The following is a 19,521-nucleotide window of genomic DNA, read 5'->3' on the forward strand; positions in this document are numbered from 1 at the left end:
TTTATGCTACAAAGTGCAGATTCCTCACCCTATCCTCTTCCCACTCTGAACTTCACCTCATTCACTCCTTTGCAGGTGTCAAATGCTCGTTGTGCTTGGTGTGGCTGAACTCCACTGTTGTGGGTGGCCTGTAATGGACATCCGGCAGGCCCCCATAGTGCTGCAACCATGAGCACACAACAGGCCCAGTGCCTGTGGGGGATTGGGGCCTGCTCTGGTCATCCGGCAGGCCCCATGGTGCTAGGTGACACCAGCACCATCAGGGGTGGGAGCCACGCCTGCTGTGCCACTGACCATGCGGACCTCTGCCACCGTGCTGGCATGAGGGTCCCACGGCATCAGGGCATGCAGGCCGGTGCCCCCACGTGTAAGCCTGAAGCCTACATGAAATGAGACACAGACTCAAGAGTTCCTTTTCTGGAGTCTGCAGCCGTTCTGTTGGGCATGCCTGCAGAAGCTCCTTTTGTTAGCTTGGGCCATGGTTAAAAGGGCAACACACAGGGGAGGGACACATCCCCTTAAAGGGGTAACACTCTTGGGAGGGTCACACACCACACACTTCCCTTTCCATAACAAACAAATGTTGAAACATAAATCATCTCCTCCCCCGTTACAGAATGACATTATTTAGGCTACTTTAGAATCTTAAAATCACACAACAAATAAGATATGCCATGGCTACACCCATGAGCTCAAATGGCCATAGGCATAAGACACACATAAACATTCTACACATGACCCGCGGGTGACAGTTGCGGTTGGCGAACCGCCGATGTAACATTGGCAGTCCAACCACATGATTTAAAAAAACCTTTATTAACCTGGGGTGTGGAAGCTGCAACCACTGACTGACGCCATTGTTAGCCGCTGGCACCCTATAGCGCACACCCACCAACTGCGGGATCACCGCTTCACAACATGTAATTACAGAGTCCTCTTTAAGCCATTGCATGACTACAGGAGACCAGTTCACCTTCCACCAGCGTCCGTTCCGGATAGCCATTTCCACCAGTCCAGGTCCGTTGATGTTACAGTTCACATGCCGGGAAAGCCGCACCTGGGGGCACCAGGGGCCACATCGGCTTTGTGCCTGGATATTAGGGTATGTAGCAAAACGCGGGCAGCAGGACATGTAGGCTGTCCTACACAATGCCGACTGGGTCTGTGGTGGCAGGATGTCACTCACCCCTCCTTTCTTGCGCTCCGGAGTGCCACCCTGTTACCGGGGGATAGGAGGATGCACAAGCACTCGTGAGGAGCTGCAACCCTCCCTTGCTCCTAGCTCTTCTTCTGGGCAATGAGCTTCAGGCCTGCGTTGGCCGGATACAGATGACAGGATGTGACAGGATGCCTGGGTGACGGAGTGTCTGAGCCACTTCTTGAGGTAGGAGTTCCTGTTGCTAACGGGTCACTGCATTCCTTTGAGGCAGGAGTCCCTGTTGCCAACAGGCCCCCATATTCCTGGCCAGTCTCCCCCTTCGTCCAGGCTAGACAATAAGTCAGGTGATGTCCCAGCTCAGGGTGGGGGAAATTCGCACCCAGGGCCACACCAGCCTGGTCCCTGGATGGTGTGCCCGGCAGGGCGCACACCAATTGCAGGATGAAAAGGCCATTTGTTGTTGCAGTCTCAGTCCCACTTCTTCTGTAAATACTCTCTCTATCCACATATTCGGACTGCCTGCTGGCCCTTTCCCCTTAAAGTGCACGACTCGCCTGGAGTTTCTTATTGTCCTTGTTGTTGTTAGCCCCAGTTGTTCATGCAGTATATTAGTGGGCAACTGAGATTGCAAACCTGCTAACGTTATCAGTGTCCAGGCTAGCTCGGGTCAGACAACCCCAGCTGTCATTGCTGGGTGTGCCAGGACAGGAGCATGTTATCAGAGTGTCCTGGGTGGCTCGGGTCAGAAGACCCCAGCTGTCACTTCTGGGTGTGCGAGGACAGGAGCATTAGCCATTATTGCCTAGTGTGCCAAGATAGGATCTTCCTCCCTGGTGCACAATGTACCCCGACACTGAAGTTTTCCTCTTCAGAGTATATACATGTTGATCTGCTGTCACGTGCCCCACATAGCTCTTGCCAGCACCTTCTTCTCTCCCCCTATTCTTGTATGTTAAAGCTTCCAGCCTTTACTCATTCTATGCGAAGGGCCCTGAAGGCTTCCTCTGAGTGGCAAGTTAACTGGCTACACTTATTCTACTTAATGGGACAGAGCCACAATGACCCGATGCTGCGCCCTTTTTCCCCTGGATAACAGTAGTGAGTGAGTGCCGATCTTCCGTTCATTACAACTTCGTGTCCATGCTGTTGCCTCCCCTCTGCCATGCTCCACCGCTCTCTTATGACAGATCTGAGCCAGGATATGGGCCTGGGACATGTTGTTACCCCACTGGCTCTGTCCCTTATTAGCTCTTGCAGTGCCGGCCGCGCACCGGTCTAGATGCTGTGGAGGGGCGGAGACGGTGGGCACCAGCCCTGGAAACTCCAGGCTCTATATAGCGCATCCCCTACAAGGCCTCTGCCGGTGTTTCTGTTCAGATGTGCACAGGGAGTGTTGTGTGTGACACTTCATGCAGTGGCATATACCCGCTGTGATATACAATTAACGGAAAGTGTAGGGGACACTGGTACTTGCAGTTAGGGGGACAAACCACTGCAGCATGCTCTCATCATCTCCACCTCCAAGGCAAAGCGTCTTTATGTATGGTGTTCCACACTATATACATGCTTCCTTTTAACAGCTCTGATCATGGGGCACATTGACCTGTCCCTCTCATCTTGGAGTCAGCTCCGGTGGAAGTGTGCCACGCGCACCTGCTGCACTACTGTTATTGTGCACACAAAACACAGATACCCGTGTTCCATCCTCCCCTTCATGATTGTGTCTTCCTTCTCTTGCAGCCAACTCACCGCTGATGGACCCGTGACCGCCGAGACATGTCCATCCTTTGTTCTTTTTTTTTCATGCTTCGACCTGGAGCCCTTCTTCATTCAGCGCAGGTGGGGCCCCAGGACTCTCCCTTTCGTTGTGTTGCCGGTGCATCAGAGTGCTGCCCGGATCATTGTTGGAGGCGGGCAGCCTCTGTCCTTTTTTTTTTACCGCCGGCAGCCCAGTCTTGCAGCAGCTGGGTCTGCCGATACCACAGAGTGCTGCCCGCACCATTGCTGGAGACGGACAGCCTCCTTCCTTCACCTCGCCGCCCGGCCAGGGACACCTCTATCGCTCCCAACACTCTCAGGCATGGGGCAGCAGGCACTTGCCTATACACTATTGTTGTGGCTGCAGCCACTTTGTACTTTTCCTATTGGAGGGCAATCAGGCCCTCCCCTTTTTCCTCCTTCATGCCGGCGTGGCTTCTCCTTGGGAGGGTGCACACCCCTCCTTATTTTTCAGTTGGGGTAGGCGCTCCCTGTCTTCCCTCCTTTGTTTTGCGGGAGGGGAATGCGGGCACTCCTTGTGGGGGCGGACACACTGCTCCTTGTTTCGGGTGACAGGTGCTGCCTTCCAGGCGTGGCGAGTGCCGCCGTTCAGGCACAGACAGCCACAGCAGCTCCACTGCCTCGTTTGGGGCAGGTGCTCTGCACCGGAGCATTTCATGTCCTCTTCTCTGCTCTGCACTGTTGTTGCGGCTGCCTCCGCTTTCTCTCCTTCGTCACGTTCTTTTTTTTCCTCTCAACTCCGACCTCGGAGCTTCCCATCACTGCCGCGGGCCCAGGATCACAATGGGTGCTCGAGTGGCTGCACCATGCGGGATGCATACATCTCACTTCCCCGCGGCAGGGGACAGCTGACTGTGCCTCCCCCGCCACCTTCAAAGGGAAATGACAAAGACTTGTGAAGAAGTGGCAATAGGGAGCCACTCAGGGTTCTGTCCTCGCCGCCAATATTGTGGGTGGCCTGCCATGGACATCCGGCAGGCCCCCATAGTGCTGCAACCATGAGCAGTGCCTGTGGGGGATTGGGGCCTGCCCTGGTCATCCGGCAGGCTGTTACGCTCACCTGGACCCCACAGGGGTGTCGATCAGACCGGACAGCTGCGGTCTCCTTCAACTGATGTGTAGTGCAGAGATGACTGTCTGGACTGGCCCGCCTAGTCTTGTCTGCTGGACCCAAAGAAGTATTTTCCTGCAAGTGGAGACAGGGATTAACCACCTGTGGGTTTTAGTGATGGCCTCCCAACTGTTCTCGCTCTCCCCCACTAATCACCTCCGATATCCCCTTAGTAACCGCACCTTATGTTCGTAAAAGATGAGCTCTGCATCCTGCGTGTCTTGCAGGGGTGCGTAGATACCAGTTACTTCACTGGTTTGAAGGCGTTGGGAGAGTTCCGGTAAGTATTGACTCTGAAGTCCCTGGCGGGATTGGTAAGTATCAAGTTCAAAGAGTTCAATGTGCCCGATGTTCACTCTTGTCCCCTTCCTTCCTTAAATTGCAACTGAGTTTGTGAGAAGAAGGTCTCGTAGCTGCTGCTGGCTTTCAGGTAAGAGTCTGTGTTACCCAACGCTGTCTGATAACTATTGCATGCGTTAACGTGTTGTTTTTCCTCCCTCTTTACAGATGCGGCATATGAAAATGTGGAGAGTTATGGAATAATACCGCCGGTGGTAAATCAGGTAAGTCTATGGTGGTAAGAGGTTGTATTTGTTGATTCCCTTGGCTCACCTTGTTTTTTCTTGTGTCCCCTAGGTGCCGGATTACGGCGAAGAAATGATGGAGAGACAGTGCCGGATCGAAAGATGCTCTGAGAACTGGTGAGTATGGCGCCGTGCTGGAGCTGGCGAAGCGACGCGTGCAGGACTGATGTACTTTCCAGGTCCGGAGATGAAATGGTTCCAGATTAGGTGAGGAATTTGAAATAAGTTCGTTTTCTAACCTTGTCCTTTTCTTCTTCTTTATTCTAGGAACTCCGGATTCGAAGGCGGGCGTGGCAGAAGACTGGATGCTGGCTGCAGGCATGCGGGCGTGACAGAAGACTGGATGCTGGCTGCAGGCACGGTGAGCGTCACCCTGCTGGATGCAGAATAACGCGAAGCATGTGCTGCTGTTCGGGTGTGGTTTAAATAGCCTCCAAAGTAGTTCCAGGTAAGAAGTTCCCTAGAGCCACACCCGAGTAAAGAAATAGTCCCTGTAACAAAATAGTCCCATCCAGGCCTCATGTAGGCTTGGACTCTTTTGCAGCATGGTCTGCATCAGGTAAGTAAAGTCTATAAGCCTGGCACCATATGTCGACGGCCAATGGGTATCTTGTCTAATCGAACCATCTAATCTCTGCTACCAAGTAAACTGGGCCCATAAGACTGGGGGTCTCCGATCAGGCCTTTAAGATGAGCAGCAGCACCCTCACGATAGATGGGGATGCAGATTTGTACTCTTGCATCAAATAATAATGACAACTCAATAGCTTGGCAAAGGGAGTCAGTTTAATGACAAGTACAGAAAATGGGGAGTTCAATGAACATCAGCAACCGCTCGATCTTCCTTCTTGCTTAAACTCCAATTAACTCCAGAAAAAACAACAACATTTATACCAAAAACTCGTCATCATTGACGTGTAATCTTAAAAACCTAACATGCACTTGATTGGTTATAGGAAGGTAACTTTAATATAGGTACTATATCTGTATATGGTAACAGGGAGAGGGGATTAGATAATAATGTCAGGTGGGGCAACTAAGCCCTTCCTTCAAACTGGCTTCTGTAAACATCACAAAAAGTACAGAGTCCCATTGGCTCCACTCTCTATAGGACCCTAGATTACATGGTCCACTATGATTGGGTTGGCATTGAGCCCACAAATACTTTCCCACTTGCGCTTAGCAGCCTGCAGAATAATGAGCCAGGTGCAGGGAGTAATTCTGCACCCCAGCTTCCCTCCAATTTATGTTACAACCATTCATCACCTCAGTGGCCATGTGTCAATCACTGCCTTGTAGTTTGGCCTTGAGTCTGCTTCTTGGTCTGAGAAAGTTTAACGAGGATGGGTACGATAAGGCTCCATGCGTAGGTGTGAAAGTCTCATCTCTTTCTGCCTGCCTTGCCACGTGACTCAGACACCGTGAAAACGGCCTCTTCTTCATGCAATTTCATTTATTTGATTTACTTCTGTCAGTCATTTACCATCTGCGGTTTATCTCGACCTTGCTGAACAGGAGACTCTTGTTATTTTTCTCTTAAATCGTAGGCATTGCTAGTCTATTCCAGTCTGACACGACCTTGGCTTCTCTGCATGGTTACCTTCAGCGGGATTTCTCTCCGTCTTTAATTCTTGAATTGTTAGCTGAGGCCCTCTCCTCTTGAGACCTTTAGTAACTTCGATTCAATTCTGCTCATGTGCGTAGTGGATTTTCACTCATCTATAAAGTGTTTTTGAGGTAGATATGCATAGTTGGCGCTTTCCGCAATCTGTTTTACTATTAAGCATAAGCAAGCTTTTACGATTTCTTTGCTTCTTGTGGTTCCCTGCGTATGTACACGTTAAAACTGGCTTAATGTCTTCATCGTGCATATGGCATAAGTTTCTCCATCTTGGACTCAACTACTTCACCTTAGGATCAGTGGCGGCTGGTGAGTTTGAAAGCTGGTGGGGCATACATTTCCCAGGACGAATTTAGTAGCGAGCATGCACAGCGCATGTGCCCACCCCCCCAAGGTGAGTCCGGGAGCGTCTCCGCCCACGACATTTTTGGAAAAATGGCCTACAAAATGTGCAATTTACTGTCCAAAAAACCCACCGAAATATGAAAATGTTGGTATGAAATGCCAACAGCATTCGGTTTTATATATTAATGGTGGTACACTATTCTTATGTGTGCTGGTGAGTGTGATGGTGTATTTTACAGCAGCTTGTATTGAGAATAGCTGGTACTATGGTGTATGCATAAAGAAATTCATTATATAGTCAGTAATGATGGAAACATATGTTTGTCATGCTGTTACTGGCATTCACATGAGTTCATCCTCTTACTAAGGTGGGATTTTAGGCATTTTCCGAAAGGGGGAAACTAAGCTAAAATATTACTTTAGTTTTTAACCACTTAATTAATGCGACATTTGTCCTACCTCTAATGGCTGTCTGCCTCGCTGAGTTGCCAATGCTTCAGTTGCAACACGTGGAATGCACAGGTCTCAGAAATAGCACATACATATTGCATGGAGAAAAATGCAACAGAAATAGTTTACTAAGTTTATTATGTTGAGTGTTTTATTATCAACCAACAACCATAACTTCAAAACATACTTCACATTTCTCACTGTTCTGTCAAATAGATCACTGCAACCTTACACAAAATCCTAACATATGTGAGTCTATTGAAACAAAGAATTCAAGGTAACCCACAAAATAACTGCAAATAGCTTGTTTGTAACAGAACATTCACTGGTCAATCTATTTGAAAGTTTGTACACAAATTGTGCATGTCTATTTTTCAAAGAGGCAAATTTATCAATGGTCCGTGTATTGAAGTCAGGGATCTCTTGAATTAGTTGTTTTTCCATGGACAGCATGGCCAAAGCATCCAGACGATCCTCAGTCATTGTGTTTCTCAAGAATGTTTTAATCTGCTTCAGGGTGGAGAAACAGCGCTCAGACTCAGCTGTTGTCATGGGTGTAGTAATCAGAATTTTTAATAACTCCATTGTCTCACTAAATGCTTCTTCGAGATTTTAATAAAGAAATTGCCCGACTTGAACTACAGAATTCTGGTCTCTCATAAAGAATTGAAAGCTCAGTGCACAGTCTTTCCTTGTTTAACATGGGGTAAGCTTGGACAGTTGCATTCAGTGCATCATTGGGAAAAGACTGTCCATGTGTTTGAAACAGGTCACTCTGCAACAATTTGCCCCCTCCAAGTGGTTAGTAAATGCAAAGCATTCTTGGGTTTGTGTAACTATAATATCACATACTTCTTTAGCCAAACGATTCAAAGTGTTCATATTTGCATTGCGACCTGAAAAAGTTGCCTCTGATGGAAGTTTAGCTTCCAGATTGTCAGTGCTTTCACGTACTTTGCCAATTCATTTGATAAAAGTTGCAGTAGCTACATACACAGAGTCAATGTCTTGCTTCTGAAGCTGGTTATATAGAATGTCGACATGGGGCATTATGTCATTGAACAAAAAAAATAAGAAAAGGAACTCCTTCTCTTTCAGATTTCGAATGAATCCCTGGGCCTCATGCACAGTAACCCCCTCAAAATCAGTCCCTCCTCCAATAATGATCTCAAAGCATGTACAGTGTGCTTCCATGTGCTGATATATGGCTTCTACTACCCAAATATGGTAGCTCCAGCGAGTGCGAGATGGTTTTGGAAGTCTTTGATCTGATACCTCATCTAGAACTGCAGTTCTTTTTGGAGAACAATAAAAAAATGTACAGAAACCAGAGATATCATTTAAAAAACTTGAGCTTCTGAGATTTTTGAAACAGCCTGTTCAATGATGAGGTTGAGCTGGTGTGCATAGCAATGTACATAATGTGCATTTGGATACACTTCAGCTACTTTCTTTTGGACTCCACCAGACACCCCCCTCATTACACTCGCACCATCATATGTTTGTGCAATTACTTTTTTTGTGGCAATCTTCAGGGAATACTTTGTCCAATTTTTCCATTATGGCAGTAGCAATGGTCTGCGCACTAGAGTCTTTCAGATGAGAGAATCCATAAAATCTTTCAACAATTCTGTATCGTTCATCAATGTAGCGATAGACTAGCACAGGCTGAGTCTTAGTGGAAACATCAGTTGTATCGCCTGCCTGAATAGCCACATAATCTGTGCATTTTAACTGCTCTACAATGATCTCTCTGGTGACCATGACCATGCAGTCCAGCAGTTCATTCTGAATTGTTTTTGAAGTGCCCTTGAATACTGTTGCATTTTTTAAGTGTAGTTCCATTGCACTGTCTATGCTGGATACAAAATCCACCAGGCCTCTAAATACACCAGGATTTAAAGAGTCTTCAGTTTCATAATGGCCACGTAAAGCCAATTCAAACACACCACAAAAACGCACACAGTCGATTAACTTTGACAAGATGTATCGGTTTTTATCCACATCCTCATTATGCCTCATCACGCTCCGGCGATAGGCATCATCCAACTGTGTTGCAATGTTTACACTTCCCAACATGCGCAGCTGTAATATATTCTCAATATGAGATTTGCACGATTTATGTCTCTTGATTTTTTCTGACAAATGCTTTAAGTCAGTGACTCCTGTTTTTGTCCAGGCTGTTTCATCTCCAAACAGCAGGCAAGGGAAGCAGAACAAAGACCGCTTAGCAATGCTACCAGTGAGCCATGTCTTCTTTTCATACCACACCATGGAAAATGTGCGTGTGTAAGCCTTTCCCCTATCTTTTGCGGACTGTTCAATTTTTACATCTGGTCGATCAGGCCCTAGTCTTTTCACCTCCAGTTTTTCACTGTGTGCGAGTCCGGAAAATGGTTTTGAGAGTAATTGGTCCACTGAATTCATTTTCGGCAACAGTGACACCTGTCAATAAGCAAAATGATTATGTACATGTATATGCACATGGGATCATGTAGTCATTGTTAGGTATGCTCTTCAACAACACATAAGTATAATTAGTCGCTACTAGACACAGATAACATCTGCAATTATACACATGTTAGCTATGCATGCGTTAACACACATGCCCATTAGCAAATATGACACCAGCCACACAGTAAATATTGCAGCTTGTTTGGCAAATGAATACTTATGGAAGAAATGAGGCAAGTTTGTTCTGTTAATACTGTTCTAAAAAAAACATTGTGTACAATGTAGGGACATTTTTCTGATTGCATCACACAACCCCAACCCCTACCACTCACTGTGGGAGCAATGGTGAAGATTAGAAAGAAGGTATTCTGATGTTTGAAAGACTGTGGGATTTTTCAGTGGTAAAGCAAATTACTGTATACCATTCAACTGGAAGATACCAGGACATCATGAGGTAAGTGGGAACCACCACCCAATCCTATCCTTCGAAAAACAGTTTCCAAATGGACAGGTTTGCTTCCGTTGAACCATAAGCAGACCTTTTTGCATTATATGTATGACTTTCCATTTGCACATGCGACCCTCTCAGCTAGTCATAGATGCCATTCTGTAGTCTGTACTGTTCATCAGATTTTCCCCCACCTCATTGATCCCCACAAACATGGGCTTCTTTCCCAAAAAATGTAAACAAGATAGCTGTGTGCCTTCTTTACTACAGATGAACACAAACAGAGTTGGAGTACCCTGAGCAACCTTACAAAAGACTCATGCTAGCTCACCTCGTTCTGGAGAATAGTCACTGCAATTAACTCCTTCACAGGCTATGGGAAATGAAAATGCCGGAAGGTGCACTGTGGAGGTTGAAGTACGATGTTTGTAGCTTCACAATTACCCTGGACTGGTTGGATTTGTTCATGTGAGGTGTTGCTGATGGTCTGTAAAGAGAAAGCGAGAGACTGATCTGCGAAAGGGCAACATAGGCTCAGAGCAGTATTAAAATGGTTTTCACACATGAGAGTTAACTGCTTGTAACATTGAAGCTGCACCAGAATAATCATTAGTACAATTTGTAAAGAAAGTACCAGCAACTACCACTATGTGCCAGTCATCAGTTGTATAACGCTGCAATATATTCATTTTTGTAATGTTTTCGTTCTGGGGCTTCAAAAGTGCGCTTTGCGGAGCTCACATTACAAAATTAATTTGCTGCAGCCCTTCAGGCACCCGATTTATAAGCACTCTGGGTGTCCTTCGCTGAGGTCCTGTTAAAAACAGCATTGGCAAAGCCACTGAGATCCTGTTCAAACACAAACATTGACAAAGCCAACATTTTGGCCTTGTGCATACGGTGTAAGCTTCTGCCAGGCACTGCTATTAGATGCCCAGGAACTTGCACCACGTTTCTGCTTCTACAACAACGGGTAGTTAATTCTGCTACAGCTGTGCCTGGCATGTGCCTTTCCCATGCTTACACAAAAGTCCAAACTGTTGGCTATGACAATGCTCATTTTAATCTAGAAATGCAGGAATGGGCTGTGACAACCTATAGGATATCAGTCATGCAGTACAGCCTTGGAAGCTTTCTTCCGTGGTCATTTTAAATACAATATTTGCATTCAGCTCCACGTCTACAATGAGACTGATCCTGTCTAAAAATAGAGTAGCCTGGTGGGATGGTGAGGGCCAGGGCTGGGCCAGAGGCTAGGGTGAGCCAGGTTTTGGTAGTAGTCAGAAGGTCAATGTTGTAACTAATGATAAAATCATGAATGTCCAGTGCATGGGAAGGAACTGAACGGGCATTGATAAGGGCACAGGTAAGAGGGGCATAAGGGGGGGGGCTCCATGGGGGAGACTAGGTGCAGAACTGTTAGAGTTGTTCCTCAGTAGATTAGTGTTGGGCATGGGGACCAAGGAAGTAGGTGCAGGCAGATTAGAGTGAACAACATTTGGCTGCTGCGAATCAACATTAGTAATTTTAGGTGCAGACGCATCAGGCAGATCCCCATTTATAGTCTTATGTACCAGCGCATCAATAGTAGGCTTCACTAGATCACCTTTAACAGCTTTATGTGCAGTCGCCTGCCGCTGATCGCCATTTACAGTTTTGTTAGCAGGCACATGAATAATAGGCTCCGGTCTATCACCATAAGCAGTCTTAAGAGCACGTACATCAGTATCAAGCTTTGGCCGATCAACATTAGCATGTACATTAATATTAGACTTTAGCAGATCAGCATTGACAATCTTATGTACAGGCAAATTCGTTTTCCCTGAATTTGTTGCAGGGAGAGTGTAATGCCAAGTATTGTGCTCCCAAAGATCCTTATTAGCATTATTATAGACAGGCATATGAATCTTAGGCATTATAAACTCATCATTCACATCATCTGGCACTGGCGCATTATGCGCGGGTGGGTGGATTGTACACATTTTGGGCATGGAAGTGTCAGTGTTTTGCATCTTTGGGCTAGGCTCTGCATGTGGAGTGGCACACTGGCTGTCCGAGACAATGGGGTTAACATCGGCGGGCATGTATTGAGGCGGTACAGGAGGCGACAGGCGAACGTTGCCTCAGTGACACTGTCGGCCATTTTGGCCTGGTTTGCTGCCGCGTGGCAGGTGGCTGCTTCATCTGGAGCAGGGGAGCCGTCCAGTGGCCCTTGGGCGCCATTCTTGGAGGATTCTGCAGGCTGGATGGAGGCTCTCGCAGCAGAGCTGGAGAGATCTTCTGGCCTTATTGGCCTTATTCCTTGGCATTTGCCTAGCATCTTTGTCTGATCTGGGAAGCAGTACTTGGAGCAGCTGATCGCAGGAGGTGCGAGGTGCAGTGTTTTGGGGTGGCTCTGAAAGGGGATCTGTGTCGGAAGCATGACAATGAAATACTCTGACCTGGAAGCTGTTAGCAAGGCTCACGAAGCTATGTCACAGGTGCATTGTTCAATTCTAGGGCCGGAAATAGTCGTATTAACTTTTGTTTCTCACAGTTGGCGGACTCAAACTGCCCCTGTAAGCCAGCACTGGCTCAAACCCAGGGTTGAGCTGGAGCCAGCTGAATGGGCTGGGCAGGCCCAAGGTTCACCTGGCTCACCCAGCGCTATTCCCTGATCTCATCCCCCCACATCCCACAGACACCATAACCTGGAATCTGTCATATTTTATTTATTTGCATTTTGGGGGCATTGAGGCACTGTTACAGGAATATGTTTCTTAGTTGTGTATTTATAACAAGCTTAATACCCGGAGGTTTCTAAGCGCGGACCCGGGGATCAAACCTGTGTTGCTTCGTGTCGTCTTGTTTCCAAGGTGAGCATGTTGCCGCTGAGCTATCCTCCCATATACTTGCTGACCTAACACCAGAGGCATCCGCCACGCTACTTTATCTCATGCAGCCGCGTGTAGATTGCTTTCCTCACCCTGCCTTTTTATATTCCTCCCACCTCCCTTGTAACCAACACAGTGATTACATATTATCATTGAGGGGGCGCCATGTCAACACCACCAGCCCACTGAACACGGAACACAGAGCATGCGTAACGCAGGAGCCTTGCCTCACACAAGCAACACAAAAAACCAGACCCTGCCCTTCAAACCATGCAGACGCTTCATACAGCGATGCCAAGCGGGACACCGCCCCAGAAGAAGAAGGCGCACTGCTTCAAAGGTCCCGCTGACCTCACATCTCTACTGCTTTATGTAACTTATCAAAGCAGGTAATTTATCAGCAAGACCTACGGTCAAGAGGCGTTGGAATGCAGCGCACACAAACAGACACAGCATTCTTAAACTTCATAACATGACGATTCATTCAAACACCCCTGGAGTCTATTTCTTGGAGAAGGTGGCCCCTATTTATTTTTACATGTCTGTCTCTCTTTCTCCAATATCAGAATATTCTGCTCTTGCTCTGAGTTGGCACCCGCATAGTAACACGTGTGCAGAGCATCCGCCAGAGCCAATAGCTTTCATATCTTTCATTGGCCTCCCAAAAAAAGGTTTTAAATAAAATGTGTTTATTGAATTTTCAAGGCATAAACAAGAACAACACCCCCACACCCTCACCTCATGCCAGCCCCCCTCCACCCCAGTACTCGCTGGAACAGTCTAGGAGATATCTTCCCCTCTCCCCCCTACCCATGTACACCTTAAGTCGTGTGTTTCAAAAACATGTTGTCAGCTCAGACTTAGTTTGACAAGCTCAGCCCATAGTCATTCCTTGGCTCTGATGTTTACCTCCCGCCCTCCTTTTTTGCTGATCCCTAGTATTTCCTATCGTGAATTCGCAGCAATGATCTCTCCTTCTCTGCGCACCTTACGGAAACAACTTCTAAGTGTGACTGTTAGGCCTTTCTTCTGAGCTGGAGGTTCACGTCCACTGCCAATCCTTTTACGTCTCACACGATCTCCTCCTACACACACAAGGCCCCAATTTGATGACGGCAGTCAGCAACACTGAAAGATGTGTAGGCCCAGGCCTACACGTCGTTCAGTGATGCTAAATGCCGAGACAGGCAGAGGCCCTGGTGACTTGTGCCGTTTTATATTTTCAGCATTTTTTGTCGAAAAATGCCGAAAATATAAAATGGCACATTCATTGGAGATTGCGGGTAGCAGCAGCACGCCTGCATGGGCCTTGCGGACCACTCCGTGGCCCAAGGTCCTTGGGCCAGGCCCTGAGTGGACCGGGGGTAAAAGGCCCAGGCGGCCTCCGCCTTGGTGGAAGCGGGCGGCCCGCTACCACCAAAGCCCGGCCCCCGGGGAGTGGGACTCGGGGCTCAACGGCAGTCAGCAACACTGAAAGACATGTAGGCCCTGGCCTACGCATCGTTCAGTGCTGCTGACTGGGGCCATCGTGGACCACAGTGGCAGTGCACTCCACGGGGCCCGGGCCCAAACAAAATCAGATTATTCAGAAACAAGCAACATCAGTACTTACCGCTCGTGGTGGACCAGGGCTGGTGGTGGTCTCTGGAGCTCAGCAGTCACGTGCGTTGTGTCCGTCATCGTCCTCAAGAATCACAAGGGGAGGGACGTGTGAAGGTGGCCAGTGATCTGCATAGATACAGTAATGTCATTGGCTGTTTGCCAGCCAATGCAAGGGTTGTCATTGGCTGGCAAACAGCCAATGACATTACTGTATCCATGCAGGGGAGGGAAGGGAATTTCATTTCCTAGTGCGCTGTTTGCGCACATTTTTTACTGGCAGAGCCACCCATGAAGCGCCCCGCCAGCCTTCTAATTAAAGGGGCTACGTAGAGTGCGTGGAGCTAGCAGCTCCACGCACTCTACTATTAAAAAAAGATGAGTAAATTGGGACGCGCCCTGTTGTGAAAGCCGGGCCCGGCACTGACACATACACACCGGTTTATTGTAGCCTTGCCACAGCACCCCCGCGCTGCTGGCAAAGGAAATGCACCTTAGAAGCTAAAAGAGATTCAATCAGAGAACTTCTCTGATTGAATCTCTTTTAGCTTCTCTCTTTCTTTTCTGGGGGGGCGGCGCCCGGCCACCCTATGATAGCAGGCGCCACTGCTTAGGATCAAGATGTCACTTATCCATGGTATTTCGTCTCTTTATCAGCATTCTTAGGTCATTATATTCTATATGTGCGTCAGTTCGATTTCTCATGACGTCACCAGTCGTCTTCTCTTAGTATCTTCTTGGCTTCTTAGGGTATTCCATTCTGACAACTGTCCTTTTGTCGTGTCTGTAGATATGGATTTCTCAGTGGGTACCTTGCTGTCCAGGTTTGCTTAGGTGTCGGTACTCCAATAGGTGCTGTTCTTCCGATAGGCACTGAGCAGAGCCCAACTGCGGCTCTCTGCTGGTTTATCTGTTCTTCATACGTCACATATTTTGGCTTGAATGTTCCTGGCACTTCGAAGGAGGTGGCTGGGGTGCGGCTGATACTTGGCACTTCCTCTTCACCATCACTCCATCCTACCCCCTCACACAGACCATCTGCTAGTGAAGGAGCATTAGACAACCTGCTTGCATACATGTCACAAAATTAAACAAGGTTTGGGCTATGGGGCCTGAGTTCTTTCTTCAATGAGGCACACTGGACCAGGGAGAATATTTAAACTTTACCGGCAATTATATTAAGAAAATCACGTGTCAACAGTCCCCATATTAAACAATATCCCTGTCAGTCCCTCACCCTCTACGTGCCCTCTGCTCTAGCTGCCCAATGGTAATGGGATTAAGGGATAACCCCCCTCGGGCAACACACTCAACCTGGGGGACATTGAGCAGGCCACCGTACACTTCTTCCTACGGCTTCAACCATCCCAACCTCTATCAACGTAATAAATAGGTTAAAATCTTGCCCCCAATTCGGTAATGGCAGCGGCAGTCTTCTGAAACTGTACTTGTCTTATGTCTTTAAAAGGCCCCTTGTGATAATGGTCTTTATACATTTAGTCACAGCACCTTAACTTTCTTGGATGAGTTGGCACCTACCATCTCAGACCATGTATGCATACTGCTCAGCTGACATGCTTTTGCTGGGTGTCACCCACCATGTAAGCAGCTCAGTCATCCACCAAGACCCTTACACGTCCATATAAGTGGATGGGCTTTCACCTGCCAAAAACAAAATCCAATGTTTTCACCAGCCCTAGAGCTGCAAAAGGTTGAGAGCTGTGGGTATGGCACACAGCCCCTTGATGGGATGGGGCTTTATTGATTTTGTGGGCCCTCATTTCCCCAGTGGCGGTGTTGGAGATCACCTTTCCTCTGTGGCAGCCTTGTCTGGCTCTTTATCAATGTGGCAGTGTTTATTTCATGCAGCCCAAGGGCTGCCTCCGTGGGTGGGCTCCATTGAGCAAGTCCTTTGCTGGACCCTGCCCGGGCTCTGCCTACCTGGGTGAGGACACCAACAGCCCTGGCCCACTCCTTCAGTGCTCCTTGACCGTGTTGGATTTGGTGGCCGGGGTCTCTGTGTGCAATCCACTGCTGCATGGGCAGGTTCGCTGTTTTTTGGCGCTGCCCACCACCCCCCCCCCGCGAATGGCCTCGGGCGGGCAGAGGCCTCACATGCCATCTCATCGGTGTAGGATATTCTGAACAAGAAGCCTGTGCTGGCATTGGTTTTTCAGCTCTTCATAGCCTGCCCACTGCTTAATTCGTAAGAAAACAACATACATTTTGTTCTCAAAGTGGGCCTGGAGATTCTTTAAATGCGTGTTCTTAACTTGTTGAGGTGGACCCTTCATCACCAGACCCATCTTCAGTCCATCTCTGATAAATGCCTGCAAATACTCAGGACTTCACTTTCCAAACAGAGCAAGGTTCTGCCTCTTACTGATCATACCCAGAGGATTCTAAGCACAGACTCGGGGATCAAGCCTGTGCTGCTCCACGTCGTCTTGCTTCCAAGGAGAGTGCATTGCCCCTGAGCTATCCTCCCGAGAATTACTCCTCTTCCGTTTAAACAAACTGAAAACTATCTCAACCATCAAATTACTGCTGCATTTCTAACTTGCTCTTCCAGAGTAAGATGATGGTGGTCAAAGCTACATGTTAAATTCAAGAACATTTACAGGCACATACCCTGCATGGTACTGAATCAACCTTAAATGATATTAGTGAAGACCACCTAACTTAACTGTACCCAGAAGTCCTAAATCTATTGGATTTATCCTAAAATTAGGTGAACCACTGAGTCCTCCTCAAACATCTGGAAAATTAGTTCTTATCAATTCTAGCGACATGGTTTCTGAATATATCATATGGCAACAATGTCAGCTTTAAAAATATAAACTGATTGGACAATGATCTTACCCTAGCTATTGGCAAAAGGTGTGCTTAACCAATAGCAGTGATTGAAACCTGATATGGATGAGTGCACTACCAATACGCTTTCTAATTGTTCTGTGAACATGGGCAGAGGCCTCAGGAATAGTCGCCTGAAGTGGATCAGATCCTTCATATCAAATCAAAGTCAACAAATCTGATTCAGCACAATCTTGTCCTTCGTTAAAAATCGCATGTGATATGCCCATATGATTATGTCTATCATCTCTACTTTCCAACATTTGCATTGGGGGATGTATTTACTCATGCATCCGAGCCGTACCTCAAAACTGTGCAGTACCGACATGGAAAACATCATGATGGCCAGAGCTTCCCAGAAAATGCACAGGGAAATGCATGAAGAATAGGCTGCCACCCATTTTTGCCGATGTTATGGGCACAGAAGGACACTGCCTAAAACCACCATTGGACTACCCACACAGTAGTCTGAAACCATTGGGAATGGCAATGCTGATTGCCAAAAGCATTACCCCATAACTGTTGGGAATTCATTTTCTTAAATCCCAAAAAGGGGTGCAGTACCAGTACTCACCACTATCCAAAAGCCGGCGTTTTAAAACCACCCTGTGTTTCTCTGAAGGCAGGCTCAAAATGCCTATTTTCAAACATTACAATATGTGCAAAATATTCACTGAACACCAGCAGACATTTGGCAGAATGGAGTTTTGTGTGCCTACAAAATCTGGGAAATGAAGAGCCCAAAACAATGCTTATAACAAAACTGCTATGGAGTCAGCAGTTTAAGTTGCACTGGATTTAAAGACACTAAAATCGAAAATGTTTAGATTAAATGAGTGACCTATGTTTGGTGTCACATGCCTTTGTAACTGTTGAAATGTCATAGTTTTGCACTTAGAATCAGCATTCTAGCTGCATGTGTAAAATTGCAAGTTAATTTAAAAATCAACAAAAAACATGACAGTTAGCTGAAAGTCTGGCTTAAGGAACTTGATTTTGCCTGACAACTACCCCCATCAGGAGTGAAACTTGAGTCACAGCTGTGTTCCCAGGCCTAGCTGCCCTTTTGCTGCTCACACTAAGGATATGCCATCTATCTGATAATTGAATTACCTGTGCTCTACAGGAGCTCTGAACAAAGCCTGTCTTGACTCATGCAAAGGTTTTATTACAGCGGTCGTAAAATGTAGCTTCCTCTTGGCAGAAGCTGGGAGGGGCACTGCCTGTGAGAGCAAGCTGGCTTGGCAGAACTGGATAAACCAGTATTTCCACCATGTGACCTGGGAAACCACACCCCTTTGTAGCCAGAATATTGTTTAGAAAAAGATGAATAACTCATGGTGCGGACATGTGAAAATTTTATAAATGATACCATAATTCTTGTGATTTTTCTGCCCACAGTTTAAGAGGTTTTTAGAACCGGTGGTATGTTCAGGGGGGTGTTAGCGGAAAAGTGGATATTACTCTAAATGTATGCATGTTAAAAATCTGAAACTTCATCAGTTAATGTCCATACTCCCTGCGCACATGTGTGTAAATTTGGGTCAATGTCCGGAATTGCAAAATCAGTTAAAAAGTGAAATATGTGCCATTTCTGAATGCAAGCTCCCAGGAAGAGCAGAGTTTGAACAGGGTATACCTCCTGTAATGCATGATGGGTGCATATGATTTTAAAACAATATGTACCTCTGCAAATATGTATTTGTTTCAAATCTAGATTTGTGTGTAAGTTGACAGGAGGAGTGGACTCTCTGCAAGCCATAAAATGACATCACGCTGACACACACTTCCTTCCCCAATCAAATGAGAAATGGAAGTTTGACCAATTAGAAGCTGAGAGAGAGGTAGGGTCAGTGATGCTAGAACACACCCACATTCTAAACACATAAAAGCAGACAGACAGGACAGATAGGGACTTTCAAATCCATCTGCCGCTGGAAGCTCTGCCGGGAAAATCCATACTTACCTCCATCAACCTTCAGAGAGCAACATAGAGACTTCAAATCCATCAGGCCAGACCAGAAGCAGAGTAGAGCTGACCTGTTAGCAGAACCAGAGAGAGCTGACCCAGATCACTGTGAAGTGCAGAGACCAGAGGCGAGTCTAAAACCTGACCAGATCCGTGGCGTGGCCCATTTCACTCAAGAATATAGTGTGAGTGCCTAGAAAACTGCGCAGATCCAATCTCCTAGTTAAAATAATATAATTCAATCTAGTTTAATCTAAGTAGAACTGTCTCTTAACT

The sequence above is a fragment of the Ambystoma mexicanum genome, chromosome 6p (assembly GCF_040938575.1).
Source record: "Ambystoma mexicanum isolate Mex_15411 chromosome 6p, UKY_AmexF1_1, whole genome shotgun sequence".
Lineage (NCBI taxonomy): Eukaryota > Metazoa > Chordata > Amphibia > Caudata > Ambystomatidae > Ambystoma > Ambystoma mexicanum.